Source organism: Ursus arctos, unplaced genomic scaffold (assembly GCF_023065955.2).
Source record: "Ursus arctos isolate Adak ecotype North America unplaced genomic scaffold, UrsArc2.0 scaffold_8, whole genome shotgun sequence".
Classification (NCBI taxonomy): Eukaryota; Metazoa; Chordata; class Mammalia; order Carnivora; family Ursidae; genus Ursus; species Ursus arctos.
The window spans coordinates 77,068,435-77,084,567 of record NW_026623100.1 but is presented as its reverse complement, the minus strand read 5'-3'; the positions used below and the strand labels follow the sequence as shown (position 1 = coordinate 77,084,567).

At 52.0% G+C, this 16,133-nt stretch overlaps 1 protein-coding gene across 9 annotated transcripts in view; it reads left to right on the top strand.

Annotated features, from left to right (window-relative positions):
* The window catches only part of LPIN1 (lipin 1), a 129,411-nt gene that overhangs the window by 52,033 nt on the left and 61,245 nt on the right, over positions 1 to 16,133 (top strand). For 2 of the 9 annotated variants that reach the window (XM_048222510.2, XM_048222509.2), the window contains exon 1: positions 7,777 to 7,854. The exons of 3 other annotated variants lie outside the window; for them this stretch is intronic. The gene's annotated coding sequence lies outside the window, so the exon portion shown is untranslated. Of the gene's footprint in view, positions 1 to 7,765; positions 7,855 to 8,332; positions 8,506 to 16,133 lie in introns of those variants that run through there. 4 more of the 9 variants (XM_026519086.4, XM_048222512.2, XM_048222511.2 and 1 more) reach the window with 4 other exon arrangements.

Below are 16,133 nucleotides of genomic sequence, written 5' to 3'. Positions count from 1 at the left end.
AAGGTTCGGCCTCGGGTGCAAGAAAGATTCAGTTTAGCTCTCGTAAGTCCAAGGAAATTGACTTTCATTCTCCTAAGTGGGTGATTCCTTCCTGTGCTAACGGAACCCAGCCAATCAATTCATCAGTGACTCAGCATGTCTTCTGAGACCTCCCTGTGGGCCCAGCACACACTGGACACTGGAAAAAAGAGAAGAATATGAGTGTATTCTCGCACGTAAATTGGGAAGTCGGCCCCACATTTGTGACACATGACACTGAGAGCTCACCATCCCCCACACGCCTTTATTGTGTCTTCCCATGTGCTGTTCCTTCGGCCTGAAATGCCTCCGCCTGCCCACACTGCCTCTGCCAAAGTCCTCCCCTCTGGAAGGCCCAAACCTGAGACTGTGTTTGTTAGCGGGCTCCCGTGTTCTCAGTAAATACAAATAATAGTAATTATCATTATTAGTATAAGGCTCACAGAGCAGACCGTGTACGTTGTACCAGACTTTACACCAAGTCCCTTAGATCATGTATTCCTCCAAATAGCCCCACGAAACAGGCATTTTACCCCAATTTAATAGCAAAGGAAACTAAGGGTCAGAGAAGTCAAATGTGCCTTCCCCTCGATCACATAACTACGAATAGGTGAAGCAGATTGGAAGCCCAGTTTGGAACCCCTCCCCTGGATAGCTCCTAGGCCTCCGTGTGGACCCTGCCTTTGTGCTTTTCCACAGCACATCTCTTCTCTTCTGGAAAGGCACTCAATCACATCAAGTCTGTGATATCTGGCAGATTGAAGAAGGCAGGTGCAGTCCCTGGCTCATGGCTCCCGTCTGCTCCAGCATTTAGCACTGTGTCTCAGGTCCACTAGGTGAAGGAGAATGGGATGCGAGCACAACAGGGAGCTCCCGGCCAGGGAGGGGCATGTGACCTGATGGTGGCCATCCCTAGGATGTCAGCGACCTAAGACTGCATATAGCAGGGTGAGAGGGTGACCTGGGTGGATGAGATGTTTCTCTCGGAGCATTGGAGATAGAGGATCTGAAGGGGACGGTGTGTGAAGGGGAGAGGCACATGACAGGCTGGGGGTGGCCAGACGGATGAAGGAGGAGAACCTGGGGTGGGGGAAGCAGGCTGGAGGGGGGGAGAGGTGCTGGAGTTAACCCGGTGGGAAGGGACAGTATACCAGAGAAAGTCACCATAGATCAAGGCCCATGTCCAGAATCCCTGGCTCCTTTGAATATATCATGTTCCATGCACACACACACACACACACACTCACACACTCACTCCCTCTGCTTGAGCTGGCTTGTATGGATTCCATCATATGGACACTTAAAAGAAATATAAATTATAGGGTGGCCCTTGGCATGGGGGGCTGGGAGAGGGGAAGATGGGCCTTGAGAGAGACCTCAGTGGCCAGGATACAGGCTGAAGGGAAGGGGGTTCTTAGAACACTGGTTCTCGGAAGTGATTGGACCCTGGAATCTCATGGGGAGTTTTGCAATATACCGGCGCTGGGTCCTTCCCCCAGAAACTGTGGTTAATGGATGTGGACCGTAGTCTGGGCGTTGAGGTTTTTTTGTTTTGTTTTGTTTTGTTTTGTTTGAGCGAGAGAGAGAAAGAGAGAGAGAGGGAGAGAGAGAACGCGCACACGCAGGGGGAGGGGCAGAGAGAGAGGGAGAGAAAGAATCCTGGAATTCTCAAGCAGCTGAGTGCAGAGCCCAACTCAGGGCTCCATCCCAGGATCCTGAGATCATGACCTGAGCTGAAATCAAGAGTCGGACACTTAACAGACTGAGCCACTCAGGCGCCCCTGGGGCATTGAGAGTTTAAGTTTCCCAGGTGGTTCGAATATGTGACCCGTTTTTGTGGGAAACACTACTTTAGAATATTAGGGGTGGGTGAGAATATCCAGTTCTAGAATGACTTTTTTAATTCTAAGAACAAGAGATGATGAGATAGATGAGTTAAAGTCCTCAGAGTATAGTTACTTTCCTCAACCAGCCCCAGGTTCTAGGTCAATTATAACTGAAGACAGGCAACCAGCAGGTGCCAATGTAGATGGCTATGGGCAAGCAGCATTTCAGTTCTGCATGTTAACAGATATTATAATTTGTTAGCAGAGCCAGTGCTTTCCTGCTTCCCTAATTGTTTTTTTAGAGCTGACAAAGGATTGTATTACAAAGCATCATAGATTTTATCTTAACTGGTAGCGAAGTTGCATTGGCCGAAAAGCCTAGTAGCAGAGCCGTTACCTTGCAGCTGGCCCAGAGCTCACGGCACTGTAACAGGCCACCGTAACAGGCCACCGGTGTCTTTGCAGGAAGCTGATTTCATTCTGAAGCTTCTCCAAGGTCGGAGGTTGAATCGCTCTGCTTTGTTTCACGGTCCAGGTTTCTGGAGGGGCTCTACCTTCCTGACTTCACCTAAGCCTAACTACCTCCCCATCTCCAAATACCTTCACATTGGGAATTGGGGCTTCAACATATAATTTGGGGGGTGGTAGGGGGAACATTACCATGCAGCCCATAGCAAATGCATTTCTCAGTTAACTCCAGATATGTTTTCTTCTCGGGTAGATTCAGCTAGGATACACTAATTCGGCCTTGCCAATGGTTGAAATACTAGAAATTTAGAAATACTAGTTATTGGTCATTGTTCCAAGTTCCCTAAGTGACCTCATTCCTGCCACCTCATCTGTCCTCCCCTTTCCCCTCCTAACCTCCGTAATCCAGCTGGACCCTGCTCCGCGGAGCCGTGTCCATTCTGATTGGCAAATGCTCAGGCCATTCCAGATGGGGTGATAATCAATCTGTGATTGGCAGAGACAATTGTTTACTGTGAGCCTGGGGACAAGCCGGGAAGGGTCAAGCCTGTAAAGTAAACTGAGACACACTGATCTGGAGCTCCCATTGCAGGACACGACGTCCAAGGTGTGTGGGCTGTTTTGCAGAGTTTTAAAAAAATTCAACTGAGTAAATTTGACAATCTAATTGGCTTTATTAAGCCATTCATGAATCAGGCAGCATCTCATCTGCAAGTTGAGAGAGGAGCTCGGAGGAGTTGTACAAAATACAAGGTTTTTATGGGAAGGAGAATGGGGCAAGAAATTAGCAAAAGAGAAGAAAGGATTGTTTCAGGCACGGTCACCTTCCCCTAGGGAGAAGGACAGGAGTTCTTACTAGGTGGATTACCTCTTCGTGCTTTAGGGGATCGAGAGGGTCTGTGTGATAGATCAGCTCTTCGGTGCTGACCAGAAAATGCCAGATTTATCAGCTTAAAATCCCACTCCTGAAATTGCAGGAGTTTTCCTCTTGGTTTGCTGTTCTGGCGGCAAGGGATTCCTCCACCTTGGGCCGGTGGCTTTCATTTTAGCAGCAGAGACCTGGGTCCTGCGGGCCCGGAGTACACCGGGAAGAGGGACCAAGGTACTTAGTCCCAGCAAAAACCTCTTTCTTACCTTGCCTGGCTCCTTAAGAATCTTCCCCCTTTTGTCCAGAGGAGAAAGGGTGTCCCAACATCTCCTGATCACAGGGGACACAGGCTGGGAGCCCTGCCGGGGCAGTCATGGGACTTGCTGTGCTCCCCCTCACCCCATCGGAGGCCAGCCAGGACCTTCCTTCACCCCTGCACACACCAGAATGTTCTGCACAGGCGGTTCACACGCCCACGGTTCTGCTCCTCCACACCTGGCCTAGATTGGCCTAGATGAGGGCCTGCTGAGGGCACCAAGCTCAGTGGAACCCTCCTCCTTGGACCTGGAGCAGGCCAAACCTGCGGACGGCCGTGTACAGCCGCGTACAGCCCTTCAGGTCACAGCCGCACTGGCCAGGGGGACAGTTTTGTATGTGTACTTGTGCGATTGGCTCTGATTCCGACCCCAACAGTCCACTCACGGAGTTAGATGCCGTGCCTGGTCTGCTCCCAGTGGAGCCCCCAGCACGCCACGCAGGGGCCTGTTCCAGAGCAACTGTCCCAGAGCAGGCCCCCTGGGTGAGCCACACATCCCTGTACCCAAGCCTGGGGGTTTCCTCGGGGCAGGAAGTTTTCAGCTGCACTGAGCATGGCTCCCATGCGTCCTCAGTTACTCAACACACGCTCGGGGAGGGTACGTGGTGCTGTCTAATCCAGGTATCTGTTAGGGTGAGTTGGGTGGTGTGGCCTCCACGATCCAGCTGTAGGCCACCGTCAGCCCCCCCTCGTTATCTCCCTGCAAGTTCTTTTGCCCTCTTGGATGCCTCAGTCCTAATCGGCATCTCACTCCAGTTTGGGGGTGGGCCTTGGTGCTTTGGTTGCGGACATTTGTTTCCCAGGCCCACCATCCGCCTCCTCCTCTCCTTGTCGGACCCAGGCCCTCCCACACCTGCTTCTCGGCCCCCACCACCACACTGGCTTTGGTCAGCCCACCCGCCTGCACCCAGGGGACCCACTCTGTCTCTGGCGGCTTTCCAGGCTGCTCTGTCCCCCGCCCTTTGAGGGGTGAGGGGGCACGAGGTGGTTCATGGTTCCCACCTGATTCTTGAGGCCCCGGGCAAGGGGATGCCCGTGCCGAAGTCACCTACCTCATCAGGGGACCCCTGACCAAGGACTGGCCTTGGATCCCAAGGAGATCCCCTCCGTTCCTGAGAGATCAAGGGCAGCCCTCTGGGGGGAAATTCACTGTTCTTTCTTTAGTGTCCCTCCTGGCCCAGGGGCATTTACAGAGCTGCCAGGAGACCAGTCATCCTACACCACCGACAATGTGTCCTGGGGTCCCCTGAAGAGGGGCGTTCACCCCTCCTGTCCCCCCTGCCCTGTGCAGAGCCCTTTCCACTGTGTGGGTAATAAATCTGGAAAAGTTCGGAGTTCCCAGGATAATGCAGTTATTATCCCTGGCTAACAGGGGGGAGGTTTCCAGCCAGAATAGGGCTGGTTTTACCACTCTCCTCACTTTTTATGCACAGAAAAGCTGCGCAGGTGGGAGTTGTCATTGTTTGGTGCTCTCTGGGTGTCCCTCCTAGGAGGGGGTCAGCAGCCTGCTGTGTCCTGGAGCTGAGTGAGCCCAGGGGTCTCTCTGGATCACAAGGGGGCTAAACACCCAACAGTTCCTTCTGGGAGTCGCCACTCCCTGACCTATGGGGTTTTTAGAATTTAAAAATCTTTCAAGTCGGCCACTGTGCCATGAATTTTACACTTGGACTTTTGGGATGGACTTTTCCATCCCAAAGTGGATCTGCCTCCCATTTTCCAGATTGTGAAACTGAGTCTTTAGAATCAAGGATGTGTGCGCTGCTTTGCCCTGGCTTCACTCAGCCCTTCCTTCCTCCTCCTGCTGGAGACTGGAGCAAGTTTACTCATCTCTGGTTCCTTCTCATCTTCCGAGTTGGGCTGAAGGCGGCAGGTGCAGGGATTGGCCAAGGGGATCACCTCAGCTCTCAGGGCTGAGTCACAGCCAGGTCACCAGCCTAGTAGCTGACTACGCAGAAAGGGCCCTCCCAGGGGGACTCCAGATGGCAGGATCAGGAAATGAAATGTAATCTAGTGCTTGTTCTCTCCTGGAGGGAGGCTTGTCTGAAAAAATTTCCCCCTTCGGCACCTGGCCCTGTTTAGATATTGTGGCAGTAATGGGGACAACAGGGGAAGTGCCTCCCCTGAGGTGGCAGGCTAAGCTTGACAGCCATCAGACTTCACTTGGGGTGACCTGGGGTGAACCTCAACCCCACTCTGCCCTGGGTTCATCATTTGTAGAATGAGTGCTTTGGACTGGATTTTCTTTTGTGTTTAGACCTCTAGTCTCCAAATTTTAATAATTCAAGATCTATTTTAAGCAAAGTCCTCACTTAAGTGGCCTGAAGTTGGACTTTCTTCCAGAAAGCCTTCCCATTAGGATAGCCTTGCTTCTTTTTTTTTTTTTTTTTAAAGATTTTATTTATTTATTTGACAGAGAGAGACAGCCAGAGAGAGAGGGAACACAAGCAGGGGGAGTGGGAGAGGAAGAAGCAGGCTCCCAGCAGAGGAGCCTGATGTCGGGCTAGGTCCCAGGACTCTGGGATCACGCCCTGAGCCAAAGGCAGACGCTTAACGACTGATCCACCCAGGCGCCCCAGGATATCCTTGCTTCTTGACTCCGAGGCCAAATAGTCCCTGGGAGAGCGGGGAGCGTAAGAATGCTTCCTTCTGGGGCCCTGCAATTTGCCAGCAGCAGTGGGAACCTCTCTGCGCTGGTCTCTGAGACACGCCCCTGTGAAGGAATCTCATCTGTTATCGATGATCTGCTTTGTAGCCCCCTCCTCCCAAATGCCAATGGGAAGGGGTCACCTGCTTTCCTGGGGACAGGCTGCCTAGATGGGAATCACCCCAAGACCAGCTTGAACACATTCACCAATGGCCAGCTGGAAGAAGACACTTCACCTGGGCAAAGCTCTCCGGGCAGATGACCCTCGTCTTCTATCTAGAGCCAGCCTGACTTCTCTAAAGATGATTTCCCGACGTCTCCTCTGGTCAAAACCGCACTCCTGAATTTCCTTCCAAGCCTGCTTCTTCTTTGTTCTGAATCTCAGTAAAAAGCACCATTGTCCCTCAGTTGTTCAAGCTCCACATGGGGATTTAACCCTGGCCTCGCCATACGCACCCCACCCATAAGTCCACCAATCCATGGGTTTTACCTCCAAAATATATTCGGAAGTCTTTCCACTTCTCACAACTGCCTCACCCCTCCCAACAGTCTGAGCCATTATCACCTCCTTTGGTTTCGTGGAATAGTGTGTGCCATTCTACTCTGGCCCCCTATGCTCCACTTTCCACATAACAGAGAAGTGGTTTTAAAAAATGTAAATTAGATCATATAATTTTCAGGCTTAAAACCCTTCTTGGAATATCTAAACTTCTTAGTTGGCCTACAAGATCCTAAAGATTTGATCCCTGCTACCCTTCCAACTACTCCATGGCTCCAGCCCCTCAGAGGGCTGCCTCAGGACCTTTACACCTGCTGTTTCGGCTCTCTAGAAAGCTCTGCCCCTCAATCTCTGTAGGACTCCGGTGTTTCTTGTTGTTTAGGATTTCTGTTCAAGTGTGACCACCTGTGATCATCTGATCTACACCAGGTAGCCACAGATTGTTTTCTTCATTATTCTTCCCTTGCCTGTTTCCTTGCTTGAGAATGGAAGCTCCGAGGGGGCAGGGTTTCCCATCCCTTGTTCTTAGTGTCTGGAACAGAGTCTGACCAGTATTTGCTTAATGAATGGATGAAGCAGGAGTGCTTGATCTTTCGAATAAAGGATGAAGGTGAACCAATGTTGAAAAGCTAAGTGTAAATTGCAGTTTGGCCAACAAGGCTGGCTGCCACGACATGGTTGTAGAAAGTAAGGCCTTGGAAAGCAAGGTTAAGGGACTTGCCCGGGTCCCACCGCTCTTGAAGAGTAGGGCCGAGATGGCAGCCCTCCAGGCCCTGGGGGGTTTCGGAGCGCTTTAACAGGCTGCCCTACAGCTGATGTTGCAAGCCCCCTGAATTCAGAGGCTTCCGGGAACATGTCAGTGTAGCCTCGTGAATTAAATATATGACTTTGGCTTTGGATAGGATAATCAGAAACGTGGCCTAAGGTGCCGTGCCCAACAGGAAGGCTGAGGTGGGCGGTGAAGAAAGGGCTCCCGGACTGGAGCCTTCCTCCGAAGGAGGCTCCGCTGCCTGGGGCCAGGAGGGCCCTGAAAGAGGCAGAGAGGCTCGCGCCTCGCGGGGGCCCTCGTGCGGCCCCGCTCGCCCCTCCTCCGTCCCGCCCCTCGCCCCGCCCCCGCCCCGCCCCCGCCGCCGGGGGCAGTCGGCGGTGACAGCGAGCGCGCGGCGGACGGAGAGTGTTTGCATACAAAGGCGGCCACGCGCGCGGATCCGCACGGTGAGTAGACGCCTCCGCGCCGTCCGCCGCTCGCCGAGTCCCGGGCCGAGCCGCGGCGGAGCTCCGGCCGCTACCAGGGAGGGGCCGCAGCCGCGGCAGGGCCCGGCGGGGCAGGGCCCCGAGAGCCGGGGGCGCACGGCGGGGCCGGAGCGGGGCCGGGGGACGCGGCCGACCCGACGCGGGAGGACCGAGCTCGGTCTGCGCGGCCCTTTCGTGGGAAGTGGTTTGGAGAGGGAGGTGGAGAAGCAGGCCCGGAGCCCGGGCGGCGTAGCCAGCATCCCTCGGGCCTTCCCTTTCGGGGCGCACGCAGGGCTGACCTTGACCCGCCTGGCGGACCCCGGGGGGCGGACGCGGGACCCCGGGACGGCGGGACCGGCTCCATCCAGCGGGGACGGGTGGGTTCCGGCTGTGTAGCTGGCAGTCCCTGCGGTGCGCCCAGAACTTTTATAAAAATGTGCCCCGGGGCTTAGGATTCTTGCTCTGCAGTGGAGGAAACTGAGGCCCAGGGAGGCTGACCTACGTGCCCAAGGTCACACAGCTGCTGGGAGGCAGGTTGACCAGGGTTGGAGTCAGGCTCTCAGATTACCGTGTGCTTCCTCCTCTGCCAGGCCTCCGTGCATCTTTCCTGCAGCCCAGTGGGTGCTAGGCCTGGTGAGTTCCATCACATGCCCCTGCAAAGAATTTTATTTTGGGGAAGGCCAGGAAAATGTAGGATGAAAAGTAGTGGTTTGGAAATAACTCTTAAGTGCCATAGCGCTGGAGTGTAGATAACTGGCGGATTATTTACGGGGAGAGTAGTCGCTGGAAAAAACAGATGTCAATCCAGCGTTTGACCACCAAACGGGAAACTTGAACTAAAAAACCTGGCACATTAACTCAGAGAGGTTTTGTAGCACCCAGTAGTATCCCCAGGATATTAGGAGTATTTTGGAAAAGGTGAGAGCTTGTAACAGTTTTTTTTTTTAAATCTGAGGAATGGCATGATTGTGGAATTTACTATTTATCTGTTCTATAATTTGGGTCTTATGAATTAAAATAAGCGTTTGAGGAATGGGTAGTAATTGAGAAATAAACACACACTCCCCCCCCCCCAATGTTGGAAGATCTAAGAGTTTGTTTTATGGTTCTGTATTTTGATAATTCTTCATATTTGTCAGCATTTGTGTTATCCAGCATTATTTGTTTCTGGATGTGTGTTTTGGAGCTTTTCTTCCTGTTTGTACCTAGGGCTGTGTAGTGTTGTGGAGCCGGGCCTGGCTGGAGCCTTGAACCTGAACTTAGCTCTGCCTGAGTGTGCTGGAGGCCCCTGTACAACTGTGCTCCCCATCTCAGGTCTCGTTTATCCAAATCTCATCACTCTAGAAAAGAACATGCTTCAAGGTGCAAACCTACCTGCTGAGTCTAGTTGTGTGGGACAGAGCTTGGGGGCTCATGGGAGGGGCTGAAGGATCTCTGCGTCCTGGGGGGACCTCGGGAATGGCTGGGGAGAGTCCTCCCCGGTTGGGGTGGGGATGGCTGAGCTGGCCCGGCCTGGCCAGAGGGAGGTCTGTGGGCCCAGCCCTTGCCCAGGGAACCGCACTCAGAGCCCTGGACCAGAGGGAAGGGAGGGCAGGAGATAGTTCAAGGAGGCCACTGTGGGCCTGCAGGGTGCTGAGGCTAGTGCTTTGTAAGTGACACTGGCCTCTTACCGCTGTGTGACTTGGGCAAAGACTTAAATTCTGTGAGCCTTGGTTTCTTCACCTATGAAGTGTGGAGACAATCATACGTATTCAGGAGATTACTGTAAAAATTAACTGAGATATACAAGAGTCCCCGGGACAGAACACAGGGTCAGTGCCTCACTGTGGAGGTTATTATTTTAGAGAAGAACACAGGGTACCTAAGTGGGGAGGGCTGTTTGTAGGGTCGAGACAGCTCTGACCAATGCCACAGCTCTGACCAATGCCGGCCCCGGGGCTGCAAATCATCATCGAGGGACTCCCCCTCCCCACCACCGTGCTCCTGTTGTGAGTTGGTCCTCCTGGATCCTGTCTCTTCTGGGTTCAGGGTACACAAGACAGACTGATCAGGGCAAGTGTTCAGATGGGTGTGGGTGAGGGCTGCCTACGGCTTCTTGCAGGGGGAGGCCTGGTGGGCCAGGCCGGGGGGGGGGGGCGTGTCGCACCAATTGGAGTGGTTTTTGGAGCATTTTTGAGAAACACCGAGACTACCCAGTTGGGACACTGAGGCTAGTGCCTTGACCTGTTTGCACGTCAGTTCCCTCAGTGTGACTGGCGGGGGGGGGGGGCGTATGAGTTCGGAGCTGTTGAGGTACTGAGGGGGAATACAGGAGGTCAAGATAGATGGATGGCACGCTGTCAGCACTGGGGTGAGCTCCCTGGGAAGGGGGACATCACATTTTACGTTTTATTGAATTCTGGCTTAGTTAATTATGGGGTAAGCCCATTCGCTTAAACTTGGAATAGAATTTGTGAAAAAAAGTTGGGCAAGGCCCAGGCCCAACTTAATTCTTCATTTATGGAAGACTTTCCACGTGCTATTGGCTGGCCTTTTCTGAAATGGAAACTTTCTCAGCTGTGAGTGAGGGGCTTAATACCTGCTTTTGCACCTGGCAGGAGGTCCAGCTCAGGGGGACACCAGGGCCCTGACGGCACCCTCAGTGTCCTGAAGACTTGCGCCTGCCCCCCTCCTTCCTGTGTCCCCCCCCACTTCCCTGTGCACCTCTTCCTCTTCCCACATCCTCCTCCTCCCCTCTCCCCCCCCTTTTATTCAACAAACTGAGAAGTAAGAAGTGAGCAGCGGCCAGGGCTGGAGTATCAGGGAGGGTTTAGCTGTTCACAGAGCTCTGGGTCCAGGCATAGGTCAGTATTTGTCACAGTGCAGTTTGGGACGACCTGGTCATAAAATCAGTTTAGTTGGTCCACAGACATTTTTAAAAAGTGAAATAGAAGAGAAAAGTAGATATCGGCTATTGTTTTGTGAAACGTGTTTTAGTCGTGGTGTGTGTGTGTGTGTGTGTGTGTGTGTGTGTGTGTGATTGCTTGCTCCAGTGGAGGGAAGGAGGGTGGGTGTGTGAGGAGGAGTGCATGGGGGTGTGGGAGTGGCCGCACGACCACAGGCTCTGGCTTCTTCCTGGCCCACAGCAGCCGCTGCCTGCTGGGGAGTGGCTCAGGGTGCCTGGGCCATGTCCACTGCCCAGCTGAGAGGTCGGGAGGAAGGGAATGGACAGGGCTCAGGTTGGAAAGGAGCAGGGAGCTTTTCAGGCTGGTGATCACGGTCTCATCATTAACCCCTTGACCAGGTTGTGTGATTCTTTCAACAATTTAGAATTTTTTGCTGGTACTGAATGCTGAGGCTTTCCAGAAAAAACGTGCAGGCAGTTAGAACAGTCATGGCTCTGTGTCAGCTGTCTGTTTGCTCCTTAGTGCGATGTACCCTAACGTTGCTCACGAAGCTGACTACAGACCCTGTGATCAAGACACACCTGTTGCTAGCCGCTCCTGGGACGCCATGAGCACGTTTACCCTGTGCGCCTTGTTCCCAGAGGTCCCTCTATCTCCTTGGATACGTGTACTTTCTCTTTTTGGCAAAATCTTTCTCTGCATTCACGGGTCTCACTAGGCAAACCCTTTGGTTTACAAAAGACAAGATACAAGCAACAGAGGTCATGGGATAACAGGGCACAGCCTCCCAACAGACGTTCTTCTTGGCAACTACTTTCGCAAAAGAAATTCCTGCTGGTGAATTCTGTATAATCGCAGAATGCTGCCCAATCCTGGGGTTGCCTCTGGATTCAGATTTTTGGACGAATGTATTATCGTCCTATGGTAATAGAAACATACGCTTCTAATATTTCTGCATTAATTTTAACCTACGATATTCCTTGCCCCCGTCTTTTTGGGAGAGTACAATTTAAATAGTTAAGGCAAGAGCGTTCATTCAGAGTCCGGGAGCCTTTTGTGACCCCAGAATTAGCACGTGGTTTGCATTTGATGCACGTACTTTGAAACGTACTTTACCTGCACCAGCAATCCTGTGAGGCAGACGGTGTTCATCCCGTTTTACAGATATGAAACTGAGGCTCAGGTTAGTAATTGGCTTGTCGTCACAGGTTAGTGGGTGGCAGAGCTGGGATCTGAACGCCAACCACCTGCCTCCAGGAGCGTCTGCATTCTGATCCCCTGAGCTGTAGGCAGCACTCTCGAACATCAGGTGATAGCTAACCCTTCGTGAATTGCTGGGGTGGGGTGGGTGGGGGTCATACGGAAGTGGAAGTCACAGAAGCAGGACATTCTTTTTGACCAAGACACAACACGGACTGAGGGCAGCTGCAGGTGTGTAGAGAGAGGACGCAGCCTTGTGCTCATTTAGTGAGTTAAATAGTTAAGAGCCAGAGGATCGGGGTCTAAACTTGGAGTGGTTTGGCCCAGTGCGTTGGCCGTCCTGTAGTGTAGATGTCTCTATCCCCTACTGTCCAGGCCTTTTGTGCTCCTTGGCAGGGACCCGGGAACACTCATCACATGGGATTATAAGGTCCAAGCGTTGCAAAATCCCAGTGCTGAAGGAGCTGAGTGGTCACCCTCTGACCTTTCTGACCAAAGCAGGAACCCCCCCTGTCACCCCCTCCTGTCCCAGCAATGTCATTGACCGGAGACCCCGACACTGAGTGGGCCAGAGTTCTCCATCCCTCACCCAGTTCTCTCAGGTCATTAAAAGTTACTGTCCAAGTAATACATACGCATGTAAAAAAAAAGAGCCAGAGCCAACACCGTGGACATATTCATGGTGAAAGTGAAGGTCTCGTTTCCCAGACCTGGTCCCTAGGGCTCAGCCTGTGGACCTTGTTTGCTATGTAAATCAGTCCTGAATTTTTTTTTTTTTTGGTGCATCTTAGAATATGTATAAATGTAATTCTTAAAAAAAAAGGATTCATTTTATTAATATTTTTGAGCCCTTTCACTCAATATATACTTTTGTGAATTTAGTATTTGTGGGACTACCTCTCCCTTTTTTAAGCAGGCTTACGATACTCTGTTACATGGTTTATTTAGCCAGAGTCCTATAGATATTTAAATTATTTCTAATTTTCCCTATTACAGTCAATGCACAATTATGGTTTTGTACATGGATCTTAACAGCAGTAGGGTTGCCGGGGAAGTACATGCCAAAAATGAGCATGTCCCAGTGCTCACCCCATTTATTACCCACCAGCAGTGGGTGATGACTTGGTTTCTCCTGCTGTCACCAACCCTGCGGTTTTTATGCGATGCTCCGAGTTTAGACCATCTGAGAGGCCTCTTTTGCGTATCTTAAATTATGCGTGGGTTTGACATATCACTGACCAAATGGACTCCTCTCTCTGTGAACTCTCTCTGTGTTTTACCCATTTTTTTCTGTTGGGTGAGTATGAGGCCATCTTAAACTGACTTCAGTATTGTAGAGGTGGGTGGTGGTAGCAAAAACTGCAGGGTCATGAACGCTGTAGCCAGGGTTTTGAATTTTGGCAGAACTTCCAAGAAAGCAGAGTTTCTTGGCAAGTTGGGAAGTCCAGAAAAAGAGTCTGTCGATTTTGGGTGAAAAGCTCATTTTCTGATGTAATCACGAGGCAAGAAGTTATGAGACCTCCATTCCCTCATCCTGACAATGGGTTCGCAGTGCTACGCTTCTGGAACCACGCAAGATTGGGCTAACTGATGCTTTCGTGCGTCTGCAGTGTGCTGGGAATCCTACAGATAAGCTCCAGCGTGGGGTGCTCCTGCCCGTGGTTAGGGGGGCTTGAAGGAGGAGGAAACTCCCCAGGCCTTTGCTTTTTGTCCTGCATGGTAGGTAACAGCTAGGTAACAGCCCCCTCCCCTGGGACACACTCTGCACACCTCCCGCCTCCACACCCTTCTTCATGTGGGATCCTCCTGGAGCTGGCTTGCCCCTTCCCCTGGTCCTGAAGTTGAGCTGTGATGAGCTCTGTGTTCTCTGGCTGCTTAATTCAGGAAGGGCTTTGGTGGGGGAAATGCTCTGCCAGCTGATTTTTCTGCTCCATCACTTCTGCAGGAAGCATTGGTCTGACTTGCAAGCTTTCTAGAAGCATCTCAGGCTTTTCTAGTGAATTTTCTTATTTTGGAGGGGAGTGTTTCCTGGAGCGTGCTGGCCAGCGAAGTCCCCGATTCCTCAAGGGTATTAACGAGCACAGAACTTTCCCCTTTGTTTAAGAAGCTTGTCTTAGCACCACGGTGAGGGCTGTGGAGCTACTCGGGGCAGCCGGGGCAGCCGGTGGGCTTCCTCAGTCCAGAACCGGCAGGGAGGGAAGGAAGTGTGCCCCTCTGCGTGGCAGGCTAGGGAGGAAACATAGGTATTTAGACTCTCAGATGGGCATTCTTTTCTCTGCCTCGTGCTGCAACCATGTCATACTTCTTTTTTGTCATTTATGTGTAATTGATCACTCCTACGAATTGAGAAGTCAACTCAACTCGCAGTGCTCTGAAAAAAGATTTCTTCGCTGTTAATACAAATCACAAGAGGGAGATACCTACTTGTAAACCAACTTCATTGTCTTGCAAGTCATCTTAGTCTTTAGGCCATTTTGGGGGTTTCTTAGAAATTGCCCCTTTGTTTGTTTGTTTGTTTTTGTTTTTCAATGCTTCGGCTGAATACCAGCCCTTACTTCCTAACCTCCCAGGTGAGTGTGACCTTGGCCAGCCCCAGGAGCAGTGTGAGGTTTGCGTTCTCACTTAGAGTTGGTCAGATTTGCATCCCAGACGTGGAGACACAGAATGTGCTCAGAGGAGAACAGCGGGAGGTGGTGAGTGGAGGCCACCCCCCTCGTCTCTCTGAGGCCCCGCTGGGGTGCTGACAGCGCGTTCCTAGCATGTCAGGGTGCCAGGGGCAGTCACTTTGCTGTCTTCCTTGGCCTCAGGACAACCCGGAGAATACAGAATGAGACCTCCTGGGCCTTCAAGGACCTGTGGGGAGAACCCCAGGGAGGCAGCCTTTATTGTATTCTTGAGGAAGAACAGTCCTGACTCAAAGCCGAATGGTTTAAATACTCCTAGTGATGGGGTGCTCATTCTCCAAGGCAAATTCTTCAGTTTTCGGGAAAGTTGTGAACAGAACTAGATATTCAGTCGTTGATAACTGAGCCAATTAAGATGGAAGACTTCCTGCTTCTCAGGGACAGGAAGGAACCTTCCCTGGGGCCACACCCACAGCAGGTGCGGGGTGAGCATCTGTGGACTGTTTCCTGCACGAAGGGAGGAACAGTCTGGGTAGGAAGGGGGGCGCGGTATTTGTCGTCACTCACTTGTCTTCAGAGACGACTTTCAGATATTTAACGTAGATCCAGATAAAAGGAGGAGGGGGAGGTTTTATCCCCGAGTATTCAGACTTTACTAGCAAAATCTCTGCCCTTTCTCTTCTTCAACTGCGAAGAAGTGAGCCCCTCTCAGGGCTCCTGCTTTACCTGTGTGCCACCTGGAGATGGCCGAGGGGAGGCTGGCTGGCTGCTCCGGGACCGACTGGCACGCACAGGCCTGTCTCCGGAGCAAGCAGACCCAATTCCAAACCAGACACTAGCTTAGGAAAAAGAAAGAAATCGACACAGATGTACCTCTTGGGTCATGTTGGCCTCGTCGCTGGAGAAGTGAGTCTATTTGCACTTCCTGTGTATTACACTTTCCTGCGTATGGAGTTTGAAGTCCGTGTGTGCTTCCCTGTACACAGATTGGACTGTCAAGTCACACGGGAGGGTTGCAGGATTGTCATAGTATTGGATACAGACTTAACCTGGATTCCAATGCTGTTCTGTCCCTTCCCTGCACCGGGACTCCGAGCAAGTGACATCAACCCTAAAGCTCGGTTTCCTTCTCTGCAAGATGGGAAAATTCTATCCTTTGCATCATTATGGTAAACAATTAGGTAGTTTAAACTCTGTTATTGTCACCACCCGGGCAGTGTCCTGTGTGGGGTGAAAATGGGCAGTTGGTTCACTGCTGGATCATCTTTGCCTAGTGTAGCCGGAAAACCCTGGATGTTTAGAAGCCTCTCAGATGCGCTCCTTTAACCAAAGCAGCTGGCAGGCTGGGGCCCGACAGTTAAATTGGTCCGTGTCTGCCGGCCCTTGAGAGCAGCTTGCTGTGTACCCAGTGCGTTCCTGCTGCTGATAACAGGACACGAAGCAGGAAGCCTCACCCCAGGCTGGTGTGGGGTTGGATTTCCAGTCGAGGAGCTCCCTGGATGTACCATAAACCCAGATTCACAGGTGTTCCCTAAGCACCTGCCGTGAGGGT